Genomic DNA, 22,106 nt, shown 5'->3' on the forward strand with positions numbered 1-22,106 from the left:
GTGGGCGGATGCCGGTTTTGACCCCTCCCCGGGAAGGAACAACCCTGTGTGCTATGATTTCACACTCACCTAGTGCTTATCTCTGAGGACCACCATGCTTCCTCCACAGACGAAGCACACGTCCACATAGCATCTTTAAAAAAGAAAGTGTTCTACACGCCTGTCTGTAGGCTGATCCGGTGGGTGTATTTTTCTCAGGTGCAGTTCCCTCTTCCTAAATGTCTCTAGCTTGGGTCATGTTGACACAAAACTAGCCAGGACACCCCTGTCTCTCACCACTACACAAGTCAGCTTGGTATGGATTACAGGCTTCAACATAAGAACCTAAACTGTGAAATAACTTGAAGACAAGAACAGGCAAGAAGGGTTTAGACAAGACACCCTGGTACACAGGAAACAAAAACAGAACAACAGACAGACAGAGTTTCAAGGGACTAACATGCTTTTGTTTTTCTGCACTAAAAGGCATCTGTCAGTACAGCTAAAAGACAAGCAGCGTGATGGGGGAGAATAAACACTATGCGTGCATCCAGGAGTTAATATTCAAACTCTGTAGGAAACATTTAGAATACTGCCCTAGAGGCTGGAGTGAAGCCCGATGGCTGAGCCCAGGCGTAGCTTGCACAAGGCGGTGGGTAAATCCCTAGCACCCAAACAACAAAAGCAACTATCAGCCAGCCTAAAACTCTCCCAAAGAAAACAAAACACCTTAATAGCAATCCACAAACCAACTCAATTTAAAAATAAATAGACCGAAATAAACCTTTCTCAAAAGAAGAGGTGAAACAGCCAACAGTTACACTTTGTTTGGGTAAGTACCCCCACTCCCAAGCCATATTCTGAAGAATTTGTCTCCAACCTGTGGCACTATAGAAAGGTCGTGGAACTTTTGAAGTATTTTTATGGGGCCAGATGTTAAGGGTGCTTGCTTTTGTTCCCAGAATTCATGTTACGCGCCTTACAACTGCCTGTAAGTACAGTTTTTTGAGGATCTGACACCCTCCTCTGCACACACAGACAAGCACACACAGACAAGCACACACATACAAACAAACATGAATAAAAGTAAAAAAATTAAGAGAGACAAAAGGCGCATGCCTGGAATATCAGAACCCTGGTAGGCAGAGGCAGGAGAATCTCTGTGTGTTCGAGGCCAGCCTGGTCTACAAAGTGAGCCCAGGACAGCCAAGGCTACACAGAGAAGCCCTGCCTCGAAAACCTAAATAAATAAATAAAAGAGAGACGAAAGCCTCTAAAACACCACATATATACAAACTTACACTGTGAATGATGGCACATATCTTTAACCCCAGTGTGTAGGGGAATCGCTTTGAATTCAAGGCCATCCTCCTTTATAAAACAACATAATGGATTCAGGCTAGCGCATAATGAGGTATTACCTTACTCCAGGAAGAACTGCCATTACCAAAAAGTGTAAACAGCAGGTGCTGGGCCGGGCTGCACCTTGGTTGGCAGAGGGCTTGCCCAGTCTACCCGAAGCCCTGGGTTCAGTCTCTGGCATCCCGGTGATGTGATGGCGCACACCTGTGACCTCCTGTGGAGGTGGAGGCAGGAAAAGCACAAGTTCAAGGTAAGTCTTGGCTGCACGGTGAGTTTGATGCCATCTGGAATACATGAAACCCTGTCAGATAAAAAGAAGGGGTCATTGTGGTGTGTCCCTGTAACCCCCGCACTGTGGCCTGTGTGGGGCAGCTGATTCTGCTCTCTCTGATGTTCTGCGTTAGACCCTGAAGGTAGAAGGAGAAAACTAACTCCACAGAGTTTTCCTCTGACCTCTCATGTGCGTCATGTGCACATGCACACACACACACACATACACACACACACACACACACACACATACACGCATGCGCACACACACACACACGTAAATACTAATAAACCGAATAAAGTGTTAAGAAGAAAATGAAGGCAGAGAGCGTAGAGGAAGACCCCGCCACCGACCCCCGGCTTCCACACGAGCACATAGGCTTCCCAGCCTCCTCGTGGCCACCTGGAGGAGGCCGTGAAGTTACAAGGGGGTGTACTCGCCAAAGTTGGAGGACACTTGTCTGCACAGAAAGTTCACAAAGGCCCAGACAGAGCAGGCAAGCCAGACACATTTATTTTCTAGTCAAAGAAAACAAATGGTTCCAAACCCACTCCCCAGACTCACCCACACAATCTGTTGAGAAGATGAAGCTGAGTCTTTAGTGAAGGTGGCAGAATAGGCCGCTCCAAACACTCCAGTCTGCCCTAAGAGTTATTTTGAGCTGAAGGCAATTGAGAAAAAGCAGTATAGACATTTATTAGACTGTCTGGTGTGGCTGTAAACCTCAGTACTCTGGAGACTGAGGCAGAAGGGTCGTGAGTTTGAGACCCTGCATAGTAAGGCCTTATCTCAGAAGCAAAAAGCACAGGAAAGGGTGTGAAGCACACTGCTGAGCCCTTGCCTAGCGTGGGCAGTGGCCTAGGTCCACCCAGGGCACTCCAAAACACAAAAAGAAACTGTCCAGAGAGCGGGAGGCGAGCTCAGTGGCAGAGCATTTGCCAGCCACGGCTTTGAGTCCTGGCCCTGATAAAGGACTGTAGGAGTGTTTGGTGCATAACAGCTCATTGCAGTTGCGTAGACCAACCAAGTATATATGTTAAAAAAAATCCTGCTGGGCATAGTGGTGCACACCTTAATCCCAGCACTTGGGAGGCAGAGGTAGGCGGATCTTCCTGAGTTTGAGGCCAGCCTGGTCTACAAAGTGAGTCCAGGACAGCCAGGGCTACACAGAGAAACCCTGTCTCGAAAAACAAACAAACAAAATGCTTTCAGGGCTGGAGAGATGGCTCAGTGGTTAAGAGCGCACACTGCTCTTGCAGGGAACCCAAGTTTGGTTCTCAGTGCCCACACTGGGCAACTCACAACGGCCTGTAACCCAGCTCCAGAGGGATCTCATGCCTCTGACCTCCACGGGCACCTGCCCTCATGTGAACACGCCCACACAGAGGACACACACATATGGAACTAGAAATGAAACAGGTCAGAGCTGGAGAGACGGCTCAGTGGTGAAGAGCCTGGCTGCTCTTGTGGAGCTCTTGGGTTCAGTTCCCAGCACCCCCACGGTAGCTCATAACCATCTACATAGCATGTGGATTACCATTGTTTTTTGCGGCAGAGGCAACTCTGCACGATGTAATTTCTGGCATCCACACAGATTCGCCTATGACCAGAATCAGGATCAGGTATAACACAAGGGGTGTGAGGACTGGAGAGACGGCTAGCCAGTGCACTGGCTCCTCCTCCAGAGGACCCGGGTTCGGTTCCCAGTACCTCCGTGACAGCTCACAACTGTCTGCAGCTCCGCTTCCAGAGGACTCTGCGGGTACTAGGCACTACACCTAGTAGTGTGTAATGTGTTTGGTGACTAAATCCTGTTAGAAGACAATAAAGCGGGTGTGTGTGGGAGGGAAGTGAGGAGCGTGTGCCCTGGGCCGCTTTGAGCTGAGGCTTAGAGGAGGGAAAGAGAAGCGTGGCAGTTGGAAGTCAGGGGTGAGGTCCAATCAGGTTTCCCTCCTTGCTTCCTCTGCCCCCAAGGGTTCTGAGTTGAATCTAAGGGGACCACCAAAGAAAGTCAGGGTGCACCCTCTTTGTTTGGAAAGACTTTGTCAAGAGTTAGGTTTGTGCCCTGCTTATGCAGAGACCTTGGCTCTGAAGATGGGCGGAATCCACCTTTCCCCCTGCGATCCACTTTCTTTAGCCTCTTTCTGTTCTTGTCTCCCCAGCGGAGGCTTAAACACTGGCCAGGGCGTATTCCCAAACGTTCCTTTCACTGCTCAGAAACAGCTGAACAGAATTTACCCAGAGGTCAGGTGGCCACAGGCCATGCAGGACAGAGTTCAAGCTTAGTGAGCGGTTTTTAGTCATTAACCCCTCAGGCTGCCGGGAGGCAGCAGTACAGACTGGGTACCTCTGTTGTCAGCGTGAAGGCACAGTCCAGGCCTGAGAGGCTGATGGCGGCAACCCAGGGGACGGGGACGGGGACGGGGAATCTAGGACATCTGGGCCCTGGGAGGGAGTTTGAAGGCAACTTGGTATCCAGTTGCCAAAGCCCCAGGGTGACTAGGATTTCTGGAAGATCCTTGACCTTTTCAATGACTTCAGACTAGTAATTCCAACACTTGTGAGGCTGAGGCAGGAGGATGGAGAGTTTGAGGCCTGCCTGGACTAGAAAGGAAGACTGTGAACAAAACAAGAAGCTTCTGTTGCTCAGCGGGCTCCTCAAATGCCATGGCAATGTTATTCTTACTGCTTGCTTTGTGTCTGTCTTTGTGTGCGCGTGTCCTCAAAAGGCAGGTGGCTCACTCACCACTTTCCTAGGAAGTAACATCTGAGTTTCTAAAAGGCTCTGTGGTCAGCAGGGCAGAGGTCACTCAGCGTTTGGCAAACATGTGGAATGAGCGTGCTGTACCCTCGGGAAACGCCTGTCCAGGTCCCGAGGGAGAATGCTCCTCCCTCTGGAGAGGAACATTTGTCCCTGCGGCCACCCCCTGCCCGTCCAGGGAGGAGTTTATAGGCAAGAGTGCTGGAAGCCGTGCGGAGGTTTGCTGTCCTAGGACCTTGTGAATATGACGTCCCTTAGGAGAGACACTCAAGCCAGCAGTGAAGGCACGGCTGGGCAGAAGAAGAAACTGAGGCAGGAAGCTGAACCTGCAGGGACACTTGGTTCTAACCCAGACAAGGCTGGCTGTGGCATCATGTTAGTTGGGGCTGCCTTAGGCCAGGCAGCTCCCAGCAAGAGGATGGCTGTGAGCATTCAGCAGGTGAAGGAAGGACACCCCCAGCAGGCCATCTCAGGGTGCTTACACTACCTGGCTCTGGCAGTGCTACCCCCTCTGTTTTGCTTGGGGAGGTTAATACCTCTGAGTCTCATTTTGTTTATCTGTAGGATGGGTCTGAAACACCCTTCCTTGCAGGGTGTCTTAGTGGTGAGAACACTGGCAGCTCTTGACTCTGGTTCTAGGGACTCTGACACCCTCTTCTGGCCTCTGTGGCCACTAGATGCAGGTGGTGTACAAGCACACTCGCAGGCAAACCCAGACATACACACAGGATAAAGTAATGTCTTAAAAACTATTTAAAGAGGGGGGGGGGGAAGGGAGAGGAAGGAGGGGGACTTCCTACTGGGCTGTAAAGTAAATTAATTAATGAAAAAAAAAACAAAAACAATGTAAAGGCTGGAGGCTTCAGAGGCTGGAGAGATGGCCCAGTGGTTAGGTACACATGCTCCTCTTGCAGAAGACCCAAGTTTGATTCCCAGCACCCATGTTTGGTAGCCCACAACCACCTGTGACTCCAGCGCCTGGAGATCCAATACTATCTTCTGGCCTCTGAGGGCACCTCCCCCCAACACGTTCACATATCTATATAAGGCACATATACATGCATGTTAAAAATAAACTAAATAGTGGCGTGTGGTGGCACATGCCTGTAATCCCAGCACTCACAGAGGCAGGCAGATCTCTGTGAGTTCAAGGCCAGCCTGGTCTACAAAGCAAGTCCAGTGACAGGCAAGGCTACAAAGAGAAACCCTGTCTTCGAACCCTTTTTGAAAACAAAACAAAGAACAATTTTAAAATAAATCGTGTTGGATGCGGTCACGTACGCCTTTAATCCTAGCACTTGGGGTGGAGGGAGGCAGGGGCAGGCAGATCTTAGTGGGTTAGAGGCCATTCTTACTGGTGTACATAGTGAGTTCCAGGCCTGCCAGGGCTACAGAGAGAAACCATGTCTCAAACAAAACAAAACAAACTTAAAGTAATTTTTAATCTTATTTTATTTTAGTTTAGTTTATGTGTATGGGTATTTTGTTTGCATGTATATTTGTGCATTCCTGGTACCTGCAGAGGCCAGAAGAGGGCATCAGATCCCTTGGAAAAGGAGTTACAGATGGTTGTGAGCCACCATATGGTTGATAGGAATTAAACCTTTCTGTTTTTCTTTGGAAAAACAGAAAGCGCTCTCAACAGCTGAACCATCTCTCCAGGCCTCTCAAAATTAAAAAAAAAATTTTTTTCATGCTGTACATGGAGCCCAAGGCTTTCTCACACATGCTGGGCAAGTACTCTGCCGGTGAGCCACCCACATCCCCAGGCCCTCTCAAGGACATTTTTAATATTGATTAAATATAAAAAGATAATTTACCCAGGCATGTTGACACACTCCTTAAATGCCAGCACTAAGAGAGGCAGAGGCAGGTGGATCTCTGTGAGTCTGAGCTCTGCCTGGTGTACAAAGCCAGTGAAGTCCAGGCCAGTGAAGGCTACACAAAGAAACCCTGTCTCAGAATGATAATAATAATAATAATAATAATAATAATAATAATAATAATAATAATAAGGTGGACAAGGTTTGAATTCCTGATCCTCCAATGTGCTGGAATTACAGAAGTGTGGTATTCCACTTGGCTTGACTTTCCTTCCTTCCTTCCTTCTTTTTCTTTCTTTATTTTAAATAGTCTTGGGATTGGAGATGTGGCTCAGGCAGGAGAGTGCTTGATTGGCATCCACAAGGCTGGTTCAATCCCATAAACCAGGCAAGGTGGAACACACTGGTTTATTTTTATTATAATTTTTTTATTTTTTATATTAATTACAGTTTATTTACTTTGTGTCCCAGCTGTAGCTTCCTTCCTCATTCCCTCCCAATCCCACCCTCCCTCCCTCATCTCCTCCTTGCCCCTCTCTAAGTCCACTGATAGGGGAGGTCCTCTCTCCCCTTCTATCTGACCCTAGCTTATCAGGTCTCACCAGGACTGGCTACAATGTCCTCCTCTGTGGCCTAGCTAGGCTGCTCCTCCCACAGGGAGCTGGGTAGGTCAAGGAGCTAGCCATAGATTTCATCCCAGAGACAGTCCCTGTTCCCCTTACTAGGGAAGCCACTTGGATACTGAGCTGCCATGGGCTACATCCAAGCAAGGGTTCTAGGTTATATCCGTGCATAGTCCTTGGTTGGAGAATCAGTCTCAGACAAGCCCCTGTGCCCAGATATATTTGATCCTTGTGGAGCTCCTGTTCTCTCCAGGTCTTACTAACTCTCTCTTCTTTCATATGATTCCCTGCACTCTGCCCAAAGTTTGGTCATGAGTCTCAGCATCTGCTTTGATACACTGCTATGTAGAGTCTTTCAGAGGCCCTCTGTGGTAGGCTCCTGTCCTGCTTCTTGTTTTCTCCTACTTCCAATGTCCATCCCATTTGTCTTTTTAAGTAAGGATTGATCTTCTTACTTTGGGTCCTCCTTCTTGTCTAGTTTCTTTAGGTGTACAGATTTTAGTATGTTTATGCTGTCTTATAGGTCTATGATTCACTTATAAGTGAGTATATACCATGTGGGTGGAACACACCTGTAATCAGTGTGGAGAAGTGGGGGCAGGAAGATCAGAAGTTCACACTCATGCTCAGCTATATGGGGAACCTGCGGCCAGCCTGAGCTACCTGAGGCCCTGCCTCTAAAGGCAAGCGCAGGTGCTGGAGAAACAGCCCAGTGGTTGGGGGCAGTGGCTGCTCCTCTCGAGGACCTGGGGTTTGAGTCCCAACACCCACATGGAGGCTCACAACTGTCCGTAAATTTAGTTCCAGGGACCCATGGCACCAGGCATTCACATGGCTTGGTGTACATGCGTGTGCCTGCAGGCGAAATACCCATACACATACGACTGTAAAAAGTGACTCTTTGTTTTGTTTTGCTTTGCTTTAAAGGCAAACCCAACAACAATAGCAACTCACTCTCCACCCCAAACAAAAACGAAATCAACCAACCCAGAGCCGTGCTAACCCAGTCTGGCCGTGAACTCAAGGGCCTCTGTGCTTGGCCTCAGGTGTTCACCAGCATATCTGACTTGCTTTTTAATTGAGAAGAGAATTTCCCTGCATTACCCAGGCTGGCCCTGAGCTCCTGGTCTCTATCGGTCCTTTGCTCTTATCTTCCTTAGTAGCTGGACTATAGGTGTACACCACCACACAGCTACCCAGTTGGCTTTGGGAAAACAGGCGAGTGGAGCTCTATGAGTTCAAGGCCAGCCAGGGATACATGGCGAGACCATGCCTTTAAAAAAACAAAAATTAGCTTTTCCACTTGCAGCTCGGAGGAGACAACGGTGCAACTTTCTTCGGTCGTCCTAAATCGGGGTTCATCTGACACCAGCCGCCTCCACCATGCCGCCCAAGTTCGACCCCAACGAGATCAAAGTCGTGTACTTGAGGTGCACCGGAGGGGAGGTCAGTGCCACATCCGCGTTGGCCCCCAAGATCGGTCCTCTGGGTCTGTCTCCAAAAAAAGTTGGTGATGACATTGCCAAGGCTACCGATGACTGGGAAGGCCTGAGGATTACAGTGAAACTGACCATCCAGAACAGACAGGCCCAGACTGAGGTGGTGCCTTCTGCCTCTGCCCTGATCATCAAAGTACTCAAGGAGCCACCAAGAGACAGAAAGAAGCAGAAGAACATCAAACACAGTGGAAATATTACCTTTGATGAGATTGTCAACATTGCCAGACAAATGAGACACCGTTCTTTAGCCAGAGAGCTTTCTGGAACTATTAAGGAGATCCTGGTACTGCGCAGTCTGTGGGCTGCCGTGTGGATGGCCGCCACCCTCATGACGTCACAGGCGACATCAACAGTGGTACAGTGGAGTGCCCACTGGTTAAGAAGCAACAAGAGCATTTAAATAAAGAACCATCTGACAAACTGGAAAGAAAAATTAGCCAGCCATGGTCATGCACCCCTTTGATCCCAGTACTCAGGGGGCAGTGGCAGGGGGAACTCTGTGAGTTCTAGGCCAGCCTGGTCCACAAGTGAGTTATAGGACAGCCAAGGCTACACAGAGAAACCCTGTTTTGAAAAGCCATACCTGGTGGTGTATGTCTTTAATCTTAGCTCTCAGGAGGTAGAGGCAGGTGAATCTCTGAGTTTGAGGCCAGCCTGGGCTACCCAGAGAAACCCTGACTCAAACAAACAAACAAATAAAAGATAAAATTTAATTACACGAGATCTTCCTGGGTTTTCATTCCCGATCACACAAAAGCAGGAGCTCCTAGACCTTGCTCTGGGCTGGCCTGCTGGTCTTGAACACACTTGTTTCATCATAGGAAAACTATTCTCAGCCCCCAGGATGCTCATTAAAAAGCCACCTGCTCTCGACAGGAAGAGAGTGAGAGTAGGCTTTCATCATTCAAATGTGGGCTGTAATCACCCCAGGCTTTTGCATCTTCAATTTGGGGCAGCTGACTGCCTCTGGGAAGAGGCCTGACTGGAAGCCTCCCTGGCAATGTTTGGAGGTGTTGCAGGCAGGGGCTCTGCCCTCAAACTCTCAGTCTCACAATCTCACAGGCTGTCGGGCAGATAGCCTGTCTTTCTCTTTTTAGAAGGCTGGAGGGCTGGGGATGGCTTCGCTGGTAAAGTTCTCACCATGCAGCGTGAGGACTAGAGCCCCAGCACCTGGATTGAAAAAGCTGAGTGTGATTGCACGCACCTGTAACACTAGGGCCGATGGGTGTGGAGACGTGAAGATCCTGGGGCTTTCTGACCAGCCAGTCTAGTCAAATCAGCTCTCTAGGTTCAAAAACTAAGGTGGAGAGGGATGGAGGAAGACGCCTCACACTGACCTCTGGCCTACAAATGTGGGTGTCCACACAGAGGAAGGGAGACAAACATACACACTGTTTCAGACAGCTTTTTTTCTGAAACCAGGCATGGTGGTTTAAGCACTCAGCGCTAACACTCTGGAGTCAGAGGCAGGGGGAATCACTGTGGGTTCAAGGCCAGCCTGGTCTACAGAGTGGGTTCCAGAACAGAGCGCTAAAGTAAAACCCTGTCGTGTGTGTGTGTGTGTGTGTGTGTGTGTGTGTGTGTGTGTGTGTAGTGGGGTGCTTTGTCTGAAACTTTTAATGAATTAATAATGGGAGCTTTCGAGGGTCAGCGCAAGTTTTCTAGAACATTCATTTGTGCCGAGTGGCCCCTTCCCTGTGGATGTCAAATCGGGGATATTTACTGTACACTGACCCAGTGTTTCCCCTCATTACATTTTCCTTTTAAAGAAAACATGACCAATTAGTGACCTGGAAGGTCTGAACAGAGACACAGTAGAGAAATGCTTGTTCGGAGGTCTCTTTCAGCTTAATTAATTCACATTCGCGCCGTCCAGTCTCATTTTCGGCTAGAGGTGGTTTTCAAGCATAATGTTATGACAGAGGCCATTCCAGAAATTTGGGACAAGCTGTTCTGTTTGCCGAGCTGCCATTCAGGCTAAGCAAATGTCAACGGGAATCTTCAGGCGAATTAATTTCCTCTCAATGGGCTCTTTTATCCTCTCTGCCATTGCATTCATGCCCATAAGCTGACGAACGCACATGAAAGGCACTGCTCAAATCAGGTCGGCCGGGGCTATGAAGCGAGAGCCTGTATCAAAACCCCAAAATAAAGCAAGAATCGGGCATACTTGAGTTGATAGAATGTTCGCTGACCAGGCAGTGAGGCCAGGCACTTGGTCTCCAGCACCACATAAAACACAGATAGTGGCACATGCCTGTGATTCCGGCTTTGGGAGACAGAAGCAGAAAGGTGAGAATTTCAGGGGCATCCCTGGCCACATGCAAAGGGAACGTTTCCTGGGAGAGCCAAACAAATGTCTACTCTGCCCAGATAGGGCACTGAAAACCAAAGCATTCCCAGATGTCCAGTTCTGAGAACCAGTGAGTACTGGACCTACCTACAGAGCGTGGGTGATCTGTTGCCTACAGGAGCGAGGGTTACCCCCGAAACAGCCTCACCCCTGGACAGGCTCACTCCAGCGCGGGGGGAATGTCCCCAGAGCTATGAGGTGGATTCTTCCTTCAGGTAGCCTTCCGCCACCTCCTGGGATTATGAGAACATATGCAAGTGGACAGAATTGCACACCGCTGCATGTGTGCATGCATGTGTATGTATGTTCGTGTGTGTGTGTGTGTGTGTGTGTGTGTGTGTGTGTGTTTATAAGATAGAGTGGTTGGACTCGCAGGTGAGGCTCCAAGACTCACCTCTTCTTCCATGAAGGAATGTCAACAGGTCCAATCTTTTTTTTAAAGACTTATGTGTATGAGCACTTTGCCTGCATGTATGTGTTGTAACATGTGAGTGTCTAATGCCTGTGGAGGCCGGAAGCAGGGACTGGAGTTGCAGGTGGCTGTGAGCCGCCATGCGGAACCAAACCTGGGTCCTCTGCAAGAGCGATTGATGGTCTGAACCTCTGAGTCAGCTGTCTGGTGCCCAACAGGCCCACTCTTGACTTGTAGTCCCAGATGATGTTACTGTCTGTTATTTATGCTCAGACGGCATTGTACAGCAGTGAGCTTGAGGCCAGCCTGGGCCTTAAAACAAAACAAAACAAAAAAAGGGGGTGGGGTTGGAGAAATGACTCAGTGGTTAAGGGCACTGGATACTCTTCCTGAGGACCTAGGTTCAATTCCCAGCACCCACATGGCAGCTCACAACTTTCTATAACTCCTGTTCCAGGGGATCTGACACCCTAAATCAGATATACATGCAGGCATATATGAACATAAAATAAAAATAAATACATCATTAAAAGAAAGAGAGGAAGAAAAAAGAAAGAAGAAAGAAGGAAAGAAAGCACATGAAACAAGAGTTGTGAGATGGCGCATGGTTAGTGTCGCCTACTGCTCTTGCAGGAGAATATAGGTCGCTTTCCAGCATCCATGTTGGGAGGCTCTGTAGCAGACTGTGGCTCCAGCTCCAAGGAGCTAACACACTTTTCTGGCCTCCCGGGGCATCTGCACAGTTTGGCAGACATTCACACAGAATATACAAATAAAATAATAAAAAATACAGTTTAAAAAAAGAAAAAAAAAGCTGGGTGGTGGTGGTGCACCCCTTTAATCCCAGCGCTCTGGAGGCAGAGGCAGCTGGACCTCTGTGAGTTTGAGGCCAGCCTCAAAGTAAGTCCAGGACAGCCAGGGCTACACAGAGAAACCCTATCAACATTAAAGTCTTTAAAAGATTATCAAGGTGGGGAAAAGACCAAAAAAGGGGGAGATTAAAGTTAAAATCAATTAAAGTTAAGATCAAAAATTTATAAATAGGCCATTTGTGGTGATACAGGCAGGGGACACAGAAGTACATGGATTTCTATGAGTTTGAGGCCAGCCTGATCTACATAGAAAGGCCTCCTAAGAAAGAATATCTACCAACAGTTTATGGGAAAAAGTTAAACACACAATTATGTGACCCAGTGATTCCAAAGTGATTCCCCAAAGAAGAGAAAACAGACCTCACAACAGGTACAAACAGGCTGACGGGGTGGCTCCGTGGGTAACGGCACCTGCTGTCAATCCTAGTACTTATATAACGGAAGGAGAGAACCAGCTTCTTCAGGATGTCTTCTCCTTGCATGCATGCATACATGTGACATGCATACGTGCATGCATACATGTGACATGCATACATGCATGCATACATGTGACATGCATACGTGCATGCATACATGTGACGCACGTGCAAGTAAAATGTAATAGAAAAAAGTTTTAAAGACATAAATAAATGGCCAGGCGTGGTGGCGGGCGCCTATAATCCTCTGGGAAGCAGACGTAGACAGATCTCTGTGAGTAGGAGGCCAGCCTATGAAGTGAGTCCAAAGCTACACAGAGAAACCCTGTCTCAAAAAACCAAAAAAAAAAAAAAAAAAAAAGAAAGAAAGAAAGAAAGAAAAAGAAAAAAGAAAAACAATATAAAGAAATGATTACACAAAGTTTTATAACAGCATGCTCTTAATAACAGAAGAGGGGCTGGAGAGATGACTCAGAGGTTAAGAGCACTGGCTGTTCTACCAAAGGCCCTGAGTTCAATTCCCAGCAACCACATGGTGGCTCACAACCATCTATAGTGAGATCTGGCGCCCTCTTCTGCCCTGCAGGCCCACATGCAGGCAGAACACTGTATAAATGATAAATAAATAAATCTAAAAAAAAAACAAAACCACAGAAGAGGTAGACTCCTCAACAGCAGACGAGTGAGGCCAGGCAAATACGCTCTGTACTGCCCCTCCCCCCACCGGGCAGATGGAGTCTTGCTGTTGCTCGGGTTGGCTCTAGCTTTTGGCTTCAGGTGGTTCTCCTGCCTCGCCTCCCTTGGAACCAGAGTTACTTTACACTGTTAACTAAAATTGTAAGATGACACTGTTTTTGACTAAACTCTTGCACTAGGTTCCCACAAACCAGGCTGAAAAATTAACATGGGTTGCTGGAGAGATGGCTCAGCAGTTAAGAGCATTGACTGCTCTCCCAGAGATCCCAGGTTCAATCCCCAGCAGCCACAGGGCCCCTCACACCTGTCTGTAGCTCCAGTTCCAGAACTTCTGACACCCTCACATAGGCACACATGCAGGCGAAACACCAAGGACATAAAATTGTTTTTTTAAATCTTAAAGAAATCATAAAAAGGGAGTCACACTATAGTACTAGACAGAAGAAACTTTGTTTCCGCAAATAAATCAAGATTAAAGAGAGATTACAATTTCCCAAACAGGACAGCTTCAGTTGGGCATGACAATGCCTCAGTCCTTCCACAGAAATGACCTGAAACAATGGCTGTTATTCCATCCCCTCATCTCCCATGTCGCTCCCTGGCCCTGCCTGACAAGGGAAGCATTTTGGAGTCACCAGCCCACTTCCTGCACCCCCCCTTTTCCTTTCTCCTCTTGAGACAGGTTTCTCTGTATAGCCCTGGCTGTCCTGGAACTCTCTCTCTGTAGACCAGGCTGGCCTTGAACTCACAGAGCTACTCTTTGTTATTTCATTTACTTTGTGCACCCGTGTGGTTTCCATGTGGGGCTCAAGCTGGGGTCAGAGGACACGTTTAGAGAGTTGTGTCTTTCCTGCCACCACATGGGTCCTGGGGATTGAACTAAAATCCTTAGCCTTGCCAGCAGGAGCTTTTACCCACTGAGCTATCTATCTCACTGGCCCCTGCTGCTTCTTTCTTTAGCCCTGGTCAGTCTATGAAGACAGCCCTCTCTGCTCAGCTCATCAGAACACTTAATTCTATAGTATGGAATGAAGTTTCCCCTAATTCTAGACATGAAAGCCAATTAAGATCTTTTGACGAAAACCACACTACATTACCCTGTCACAAAACAATGAAGTATGGACACATGATAGAGTGCAGCTGGGCCTCAAAGACACACTGAGCAAAAGAAGCCAGGTGGGAGGCTGTCGGTGTGTGATTCCATGCATGCAAAACTCACGGAGTGAGTAAGCTGGGCCCTGTTCCAGATTACCCTGCTGCATAAACACCAGCTCTTACTCTTTTCCTCCTTGTACAAAATAAGGTCTCTTACGTAGCCTGGGCTGGCCTGGAGCTCACAGAGGTCCACCTGTCTTTGCTGAGGGCCGGGATTAAAAGTGTGCACCACCATGCCCAACCAATGATTATGTTTTAAAAAGAAATATCCATTTTTTATTTTATGTATATGTGTGACTACCTACATGAATGTATGGGCACTGTATGTATTCAGTGCCCACAGAGGTCAGAAGAGGCATTAGATCCCCTGGAACTGGAGTTAGAGAGAGTTGTAAGCCATCATGTGGGTGCTGGGAACCAAACCTGGGCCCTCTGCAAAAGTTCAGAGTTCTCTTAACATCTAAACCATCGAAACACCCGATGTCATTTTCTTAATGTGCGTTCCTCAAAGTGGGGCAGGTGCCAAGTTGTTAGTGATTCCTAAGTCAAGTGTCAGGTGGAGGATAAGTCAGAGAGGAAGGGAAGCTGTCTTCTCTGTCTTCAGCAGAGATGGGAGTGTCCCATGCCACCTACAATCCCCTCTGAACTCGACTCTCGGTTTGAGACCAGATCACTTATATCCCAGGCTGGCCCCAAACGTGCCATGCTTCTGAGGATGACTTTGAACTTCTGATCCCCTTGTCCCTCTCTTCATGCTGGGATATTCACCGGCACGCACAGTTTACGAAGTGTCACGGATATGACCCAGGGTTCTTTCATGCCAGGCAAGAACTCTACCAGCTGAGGTACAGCCTCAGCCTCTGAGCTGCGTGCCGAGAAGGTGATGCCAGCCTAGTGTGGAGGCGCAAGCCCTGATCTCTGCTCTCTGGAGCTTGCAGCAGGAGGATGATGGGTCTGAGCCTAGTCTGTGATACACAGTCAGTTCAAAGCCAGTTTGGGTTATACTGCAAGATCCTGTCTCACAAACAAACAGGAGGCCTCACCAGGTAAAGGTCCTTGTCACACAAGCATGGCAACCTGAATTCTAGCCCCATAAAGGGGAAAGGAGAGTCCACAAAATTGTCCTCTGACCTTCACACACGTGCAAGGTAGGGGCAGAATCCCCACGCCCGTATCTGTCTTCTGTACCATCAAAACAAACAAATAAAACCATGCATACAAAAGGTTAGTGTTATGTTACACAATCCTAGTTTCACCTCAATTAAACAAATTGAGGCATGTGCTAGAGGAACAGAAGCCAGGGCCTCCATCATGCTAAGCACTCTATCTACCGCTGAACCCCAGCCCCAGCCCCCATCGAACAATTTTCTAATTGCTTTCCCTATAAACACGTACCCAGTTGTCCTGCAATGCAAATTTCTTCCATTTCCAAGCACCTCTTTCTAGACATCTCCCCACTCATCAGACAGCCAGCCTCGGGTCACCTCGGGCTCCTAAGAGCTACCAAGGTCAGGCCTCTCTCCTGAGGCACTCCATTCGTCTTTCCTTTAGATCTCTAGAGATCCGCTGCCACACCCTGGGTCTTGCACGAAACCACAAACCGTTTCTGCACATGTGCCTTCTGACCACTGGGTGTCAGGAGTGCAGAGTCTGTCCCTGGGACAGAGCCACTGCGCAAGGGGAAGCAGCTTTGCGCCATCTGGCGGTGGCTCTCCTTGGCTTTGCAGAGGGCACTGAGGGGCGATGGACCCATTGGAAGCTTTCTGGAAGCATGCCGGTAGGCAGTAGCCCTCCTTACACTTTCCTGGATAGTTCAGGAGAGGGTAGCTATGCGGGGAAGACAAAAATCCAAGTAAAGTTTTTGTCAGCTCCTTGTGAAGGAGCTGACAAGAAAGGGAGACAGACGCCTAGGACCCTTTGGTCTGAGGCCGCTCACAGCTTCAGTCACCTGGAGAATTAAAGCAGACACTCGGTAAGGTGCTCGTCCAGTATCAAGGAAGCCTGGAGTTCACGCCAGCATCACAGAATTCAGGCATGGAGAACACTCCTGGAATCCCAGTACTTAGAACTAGAAGCCTGAAAGTCAGGAGTTCAAGGTCAGGCTGGGATACACAAAAACTTGTCTCTCAAAACACTTTTAAATACTCATTATCATTGTCTTATTTCCCATCTGGTCCTTAATTGGGCAGGAGATCATGTCCTTGATGTCGTCCTGAATAAGGTCCTGTCCCACTTTACAGGAGACAGTGATGACAGGGCTCAGCTGGATTCTGCTGGATGAAAGTGCTCCTGGCTCCATCCTTGCCAGGGACAGTTCAGGGAGGGCTGACTGAAAGCTGGGGCTTGTGAGACAATGTCGTCATTAGCCATTATTGTATTTTTTTTTTAACTTTATTTTGAGACGGTGTCTCACCGCGTTATTCTGCTGGTAGCAAACTCCTGCTCCCCAGCGGTCCCTCTGGCTCAGCTGTCTAGTAGCTCAGAAGACAGGCCTGCATACCAACACAGTCATACAGCCTTGGTAACTTCTTTTAACGTTTTTATTTTCTTTGATTGGGGCTGGGGAGATGGCCTAGTGTTTAAAGTGATTGTGCCTCTTGTCGAGGACCTGAGCTTGGCCCCTCCATGGCAGGCAGCTCATAACCACCGGGAGCTTCAGCAGATCTGGGCTCCACAGACACACAGGCCCCCAGACTGCACACATTCGCACAGACACATAAGGAAAGAAAACTTTTTAAAAATCTCATGTGTATGTTTGTCTGTGTGGTGGGTGTGTGGGTGTGGCGATGGATCTGGACGTGCCACCACGCCAGGCTCTACTGGTTTTTGTTTTGTTGTTTATTTTTGAGGTTGAAATAACGACAACGCCCTGGCGTCCTCTGCGCTCCACTTCATGGTCTCGTCCCTCACTGGTTGTTATTGCGTGTTCGTGTATGTACACACACACATTCCTGAACAGAACCCGCTCAGCCCACACAGTGTGACTTGTGTGTGTGCTTTCAGGGATGACTGTTTGGAAATGGAACCAGCTGGTGTGCTCTTCCCTCGGAGAGCCCACCTCTCCCGTTCCCAGCTCTCCACCGTCGCCTTCAGCTCTCGGCTTAGGGGCGAAGCCTTCACGAAGGTGGAAGGGCTGGAATCTGAGCATGGAGAGATGGGAGTCAGGAGGTTGGAAAAAGAATACCCGCACATTTGGATAAGACGTTTTACTTCAAGTTTTAAAAAGAATTTGTGTGTTTGTGGTTGTCTGCACGCCGGTATGTGAACCTCATGCATATAGTGTGCGGAGGTCACTCGAGGGTGTGGGAGCCCCTTGAACCTGAGTTGCAGATGTCTGTGAGCCACCATGTGGTCGCTAGAAACCAAACTCAGGTCCTTTGGAAGAGCGCAAGTGCTTGAACTGCTGAGGTCTAGCTCCATGGCCAAGACCTTTTTTTTTTTTTTTTTTTGTAGCCCGGGAACTTACTGTGTAGACCAGGCCAGCCTTGAACTCACAGAGATCTACCTGCCTCTGCTTTCCAGGTGCTGGGAGTAAAGTCATGTGCCAACACACTTTGTAGGCATAAGGTTATTGTGCAATTCAAATTCTGATTTCTGGTGCTTGCTTAGGCAGCACATATACTAAAATTGGAACAATACAGAGAAGATTAGCGTGGCCCCTGTGCAAAGATGACACACAAACCTGTGAAGCGTTCAAATGCTGATTTCTGTACCCCACCATATCAGGTTGCAATCCTTGTTCTGAGACTCTCCTGTCTCAATGTTATATCAATTCTGCTCCCCAACTGTCTTTTGAGATGCCAATAAAGCAGCTTACAGCCAATCACTGAACAGGGGAGAGAATGAGGCTGGATTTCCTGCCAGCCTGGGGAAGAGGAGTTACAAGAGGAAGTAGGGGATTCAGCCACAGGCAGAAGTCCAGGAGAGACATCAGGAGAAGGAGCTGAATCATGCAAGCTACAACGTACAAGTATCTCTGGGATGTAGGCTCAGAAGAAGCCAGATTAGTTTAGAGGGCTAAGAATAGAATACTAACTGCTCAGTTATGGTGTTGTGAAGCTTATTATTAAACAAATGTAGCAGAGTCTCAATTATGTGTGTGATAGCTGGGTTAGGAGAGAAACTGAGAAATAGTTTTGTAAAAATAACAGTAACAACACCTGGCTCCTAAGGCCTTAAAAATTTTTTTTTTTTTTTAGTTCAGGTCTGGTGGAATGGACCTGTAATCTTAGCACTTGGGAAGCTGAGGCAGAAGGATCTCAAATTCAAAGCCAGTTTAGGCTACATAGCAAAGCCAGCTCTCAATTTTTGTTTTGTTTTGTTGAGACAGGGTTTCTCTGTGTAACCTTGGCTGTCCTAGAACTTGCTCTGTTGACCAAGTTGGCCCCGAACTCAGAGATCCACCTGCCTCTGCCTTCTGAGTGCTGAGCTTAAAGGCGTGTGTGCACCACTACCTGGCTTTTTATTTTTTAAACAGGATGTCATTATATAGCCCCGATGGCCTGGAACTCACAGCAGAGGACTCCCGCCCTCTACATCCTGAATTCGGAGATTAAAGATGGGTGCAATCACACCTCACTGTTAATATTATTATTGAGCTATGGTTTCATGATTCTTCAGGCTGTCATTGGCCTTGAATTTACTGTGCAGTAGAGGATGACCTTGAGCTTCTGAACCTCTTGCCTTCAGCACCTAAACGCTATGGTTACAGGCAGGTCCACCATGCCTGCACTGGTTGGAAACTGAGCCCATGGCTCCAAACAGGCTAGGTGCTCACTCTGCCAGCTGAACTACATTTCCAGCCTCCTCTGTTTTTATAAGAATGCAAAACTAGTGTAGAGGTAGAGGCAGGAGGACCTCTGTGAGTTCCAGGCCAGCTTGGTCTATATAGCAAGTTCCAGGCCATCTAGGACTACAGGGAAACCGGGTTTTGTTAACAGTGGCAGGGGTTGCTGCGTGGGGGCTGGAGAGTTGGCTTGGTGGTTAAGGGCTCTGGCTGCTCTTCCAGAGGACTGGGGCTTGGTTCCTAACACCCACAGGGGCGCCCACAGCTGTTTGTAACTCCTGTCCCAGAGGATCCAGGTCAGTGCCCCTTTCTGGCCTATGAGGGTACTGCACAGAAATGTGCAGGCAAAAGTGATAGACTGAAAATAACAAAAGAAAAAAAGAAAACAAAACTCCCAGAAGTCTCCAGCAGATTTTCCACAGGTCTGGTTGTCTGAAAATGAGTTATGGGGCTAAGCTCAGCTCCAGGAGGCCCTGGGAGGTGCCTGGGAACCAGGCCGCCAGATCAGCTCTGTCTCCCCTGAGCACCTGAGCGGAGTAATAAAGACATTACATTCACATAAAAGGACCAAAACTTCCTAACAAGTAGAGGCTGAAAATTGGGAAAGTGCTAGGAGGATCATCATTCATTCATTCGACTTGTTTTGAATCTTTAAAGTGTAAGTACTTGCCTACTTACAGGGCTGGAGTGATGGCTCAGGCGTTAAGAGCACTGGCTGCTCTTCCAGAGGACCCATGTTCAAATCCCAGCACCCACATGGCAGCTCACAACGGTCTGTAATCAGTTCCAGAGGTCCCCACACCCCAACACAGATGTGTGTAGGCCAAACACCTAAATGCACATTAAAAAAACAAAAATAAAAACAGCATTAGCTTACAGGTTTTGTTTTTTGTCCTTTGTTAGGTTTGGACATCAAAGATACATTGGCGTCGTAAAACAGCTGAGCGAGCCTCTCTAGACGAGGCCAAGTTGGTAAACTTGTGGGTTCCGAGGCTGGCTCTCAGCGCTGCAGAGCGAGCGCAGCCCCCAAGGCGCGCAGCCGCAGACAGTACGTAAAGAACGGGCTGCCCAAGTGTGCCGCGCGGCTGTGGTTTACCCTGCCCTGTCTAGCCTATGGGTTTTTGTGATTTATTTATTTTTAACATTAAATGGTTTGGGTCTTATCTGTGAGTGTGTGTGATGTGAGTGGGTGTGGGTGAGCATGTGTCACAGGGCACGTGGAGGGGATTAAGCTCGGAACGAGCGTCCTGATCCACCCTGGATCTGATCCAGCTTGTCTGAGGAGGCACCAGTGAGCCTTGCTCCTCTGCTCAGTTCTTGCCTCCAGCTTCCTGCCCTGAGCGCCCACCCTGGTTTTCCTTCGAGGTGGATTTCTTTAAGCCAAATTAACTCTTTTCTCTCCAACTTTCTTTTGATCGTGGCATTTGTCACAGCCACAGAAAAGCCAACTAGAACAGCCACCTCCTGGGATATTGACCCGTTGGACCCTGGAGCCCCCTTTTGGTGCCTCTCCATTTTTTAGGTCCCCAAGGTTGGTCTAGTCCGGTCAGCTGACTGCCATAGCATAGTTCTAAGAAAGGTCCCAGCAACGGTGTGTTCTGTGGTTCGTTTCCACGCCTGCGGGCCTCAAGACCTGGAAGAGCTGTCATTTTGTCCTCTGAAGTCTGAATCCAGTTTCCAGGAAGCCCTGGTTTAGTTTAACTTTTATTTGTGTGTAGCTGCACATATGTGTGTGTGTGTGTAGACACACGCAGCGGCCAGAGGTCAACCTTGGGTGGCTTTTCTCAGGAGCTGTCCATCGTATCTTGAAGCAAGGTCCCTAAAGGCATCTGAGGCTCTGCAGTTAGGTTCGGCTGCTTGAGCAGGGAGCGTCAGGATCTGTTCGCCTCTGCCCTATGCTTTTGCACAGGCGCTGGCTTTTAGGCTTGCACAGCAAGTACTTCACCGAATGAGCCACCCCTCCCTCGACCCCATAATTTAATGTAATGGTGGTTCCTCCCCTCACCGCGGCAGGTTAAATATTTATCTGAGTCCCCTAGAATCTGTGGTTGTTTTCTGCTGTTAACTTTCCCACGAAACTTTAAACAAACACCTGTTCACCCAGACGGACATCCATGACAGACCAAAGTACAATTTCACCTGAGTTCAACTTGGTGAAACCAATGAGTTTATTGTGTTTACTCACAGGCGTAAAGGCGAACCCCCAAACAGCTATATTGTTGCAAAGTCCCACACCATGGAAGCCACATTATGCAATCATCTGTTCACCTAACCTTCCACTTTCTGTATAGCCTAGACTCTCCCAAGATCCCTTTCGGTGAGGGAGGGGGAAGGGAGTAGAAGCAATAGCTGAAACCCCACCTTAGGGTCTTTCCACCTTCCCTTCATCTATTAATTAGTGCAGTAACTCCATCATCATTACCATAAGCCTGGGTATCACGATGTTTTTCTGTTCTAGTTGCCATGGCTACTAAACTACAGCATTTTCTACTTCAGGATGGCATTGTGGTAAGCCCAGATGGGAAAACACTGTACATCATCGATTAAGGCAACAGACTTGAAGTTACAAATGAGTTGGGGTCTGGGGTGAGATTACTGGGTTCTCAGGAGGGTCAGGATTGTAACCTTAGCAACCTTTATCAAATAGAGACAGGATCAAGGAAGGAGCAGGGGTAGGGGTGACAGAGGTTGGAGATCTGAGTGACTGGAGGGTGAGGGCACAGGCCTGGGTATGCAAGTGACCACCAGACACTAAAGAACATTTTGTCTACTTGACGCCTCTGAGGAACTGGTGCAGCTAACACCTGACAGACCTCCGGATCTTTTGGAGAATGAATCTGTTTCCCTATTTCTCACATGTGTAGGTACTCATGTGTGTCTGGCTGCACATGTGTGTGAGTGTGTGTGTGTGCTCACACATGTGCGTGTATAGGACAGAGGTCCACCTCCCATATTGTTCCCCAGGAGCCTTCCACCTTTCATCTGAGAGTGGGTCACTAGTCTAGAACATCACCAAGCAAGCCTGACCGTGGCCAGTAAGCTTCCAGGGATCCACCCATCCCTGCGTTCCATGTCGCTGTTGCCAGAACTGAGCGCCA

The 22,106-nt window shown here is 48.4% G+C and overlaps 1 non-coding gene and 1 pseudogene across 1 annotated transcript; both read left to right on the forward strand.

Annotated features, from left to right (window-relative positions):
• The first annotated feature begins 8,145 nt into the window (after positions 1–8,145).
• On the forward strand, positions 8,146–21,555 carry LOC129682637 (60S ribosomal protein L12-like; annotated as a pseudogene).
• LOC129682817 (U6 spliceosomal RNA) lies at positions 17,820–17,926 on the forward strand. The gene has a single exon (XR_008721054.1). It is a non-coding gene; the product is annotated as a U6 spliceosomal RNA (small nuclear RNA).
• Positions 21,556–22,106: the final 551 nt, after the last annotated feature.

Source organism: Psammomys obesus, unplaced genomic scaffold (genome assembly GCF_907164565.1).
Source record: "Psammomys obesus unplaced genomic scaffold, mPsaObe1.curated_primary_1811, whole genome shotgun sequence".
NCBI lineage: Eukaryota > Metazoa > Chordata > Mammalia > Rodentia > Muridae > Psammomys > Psammomys obesus.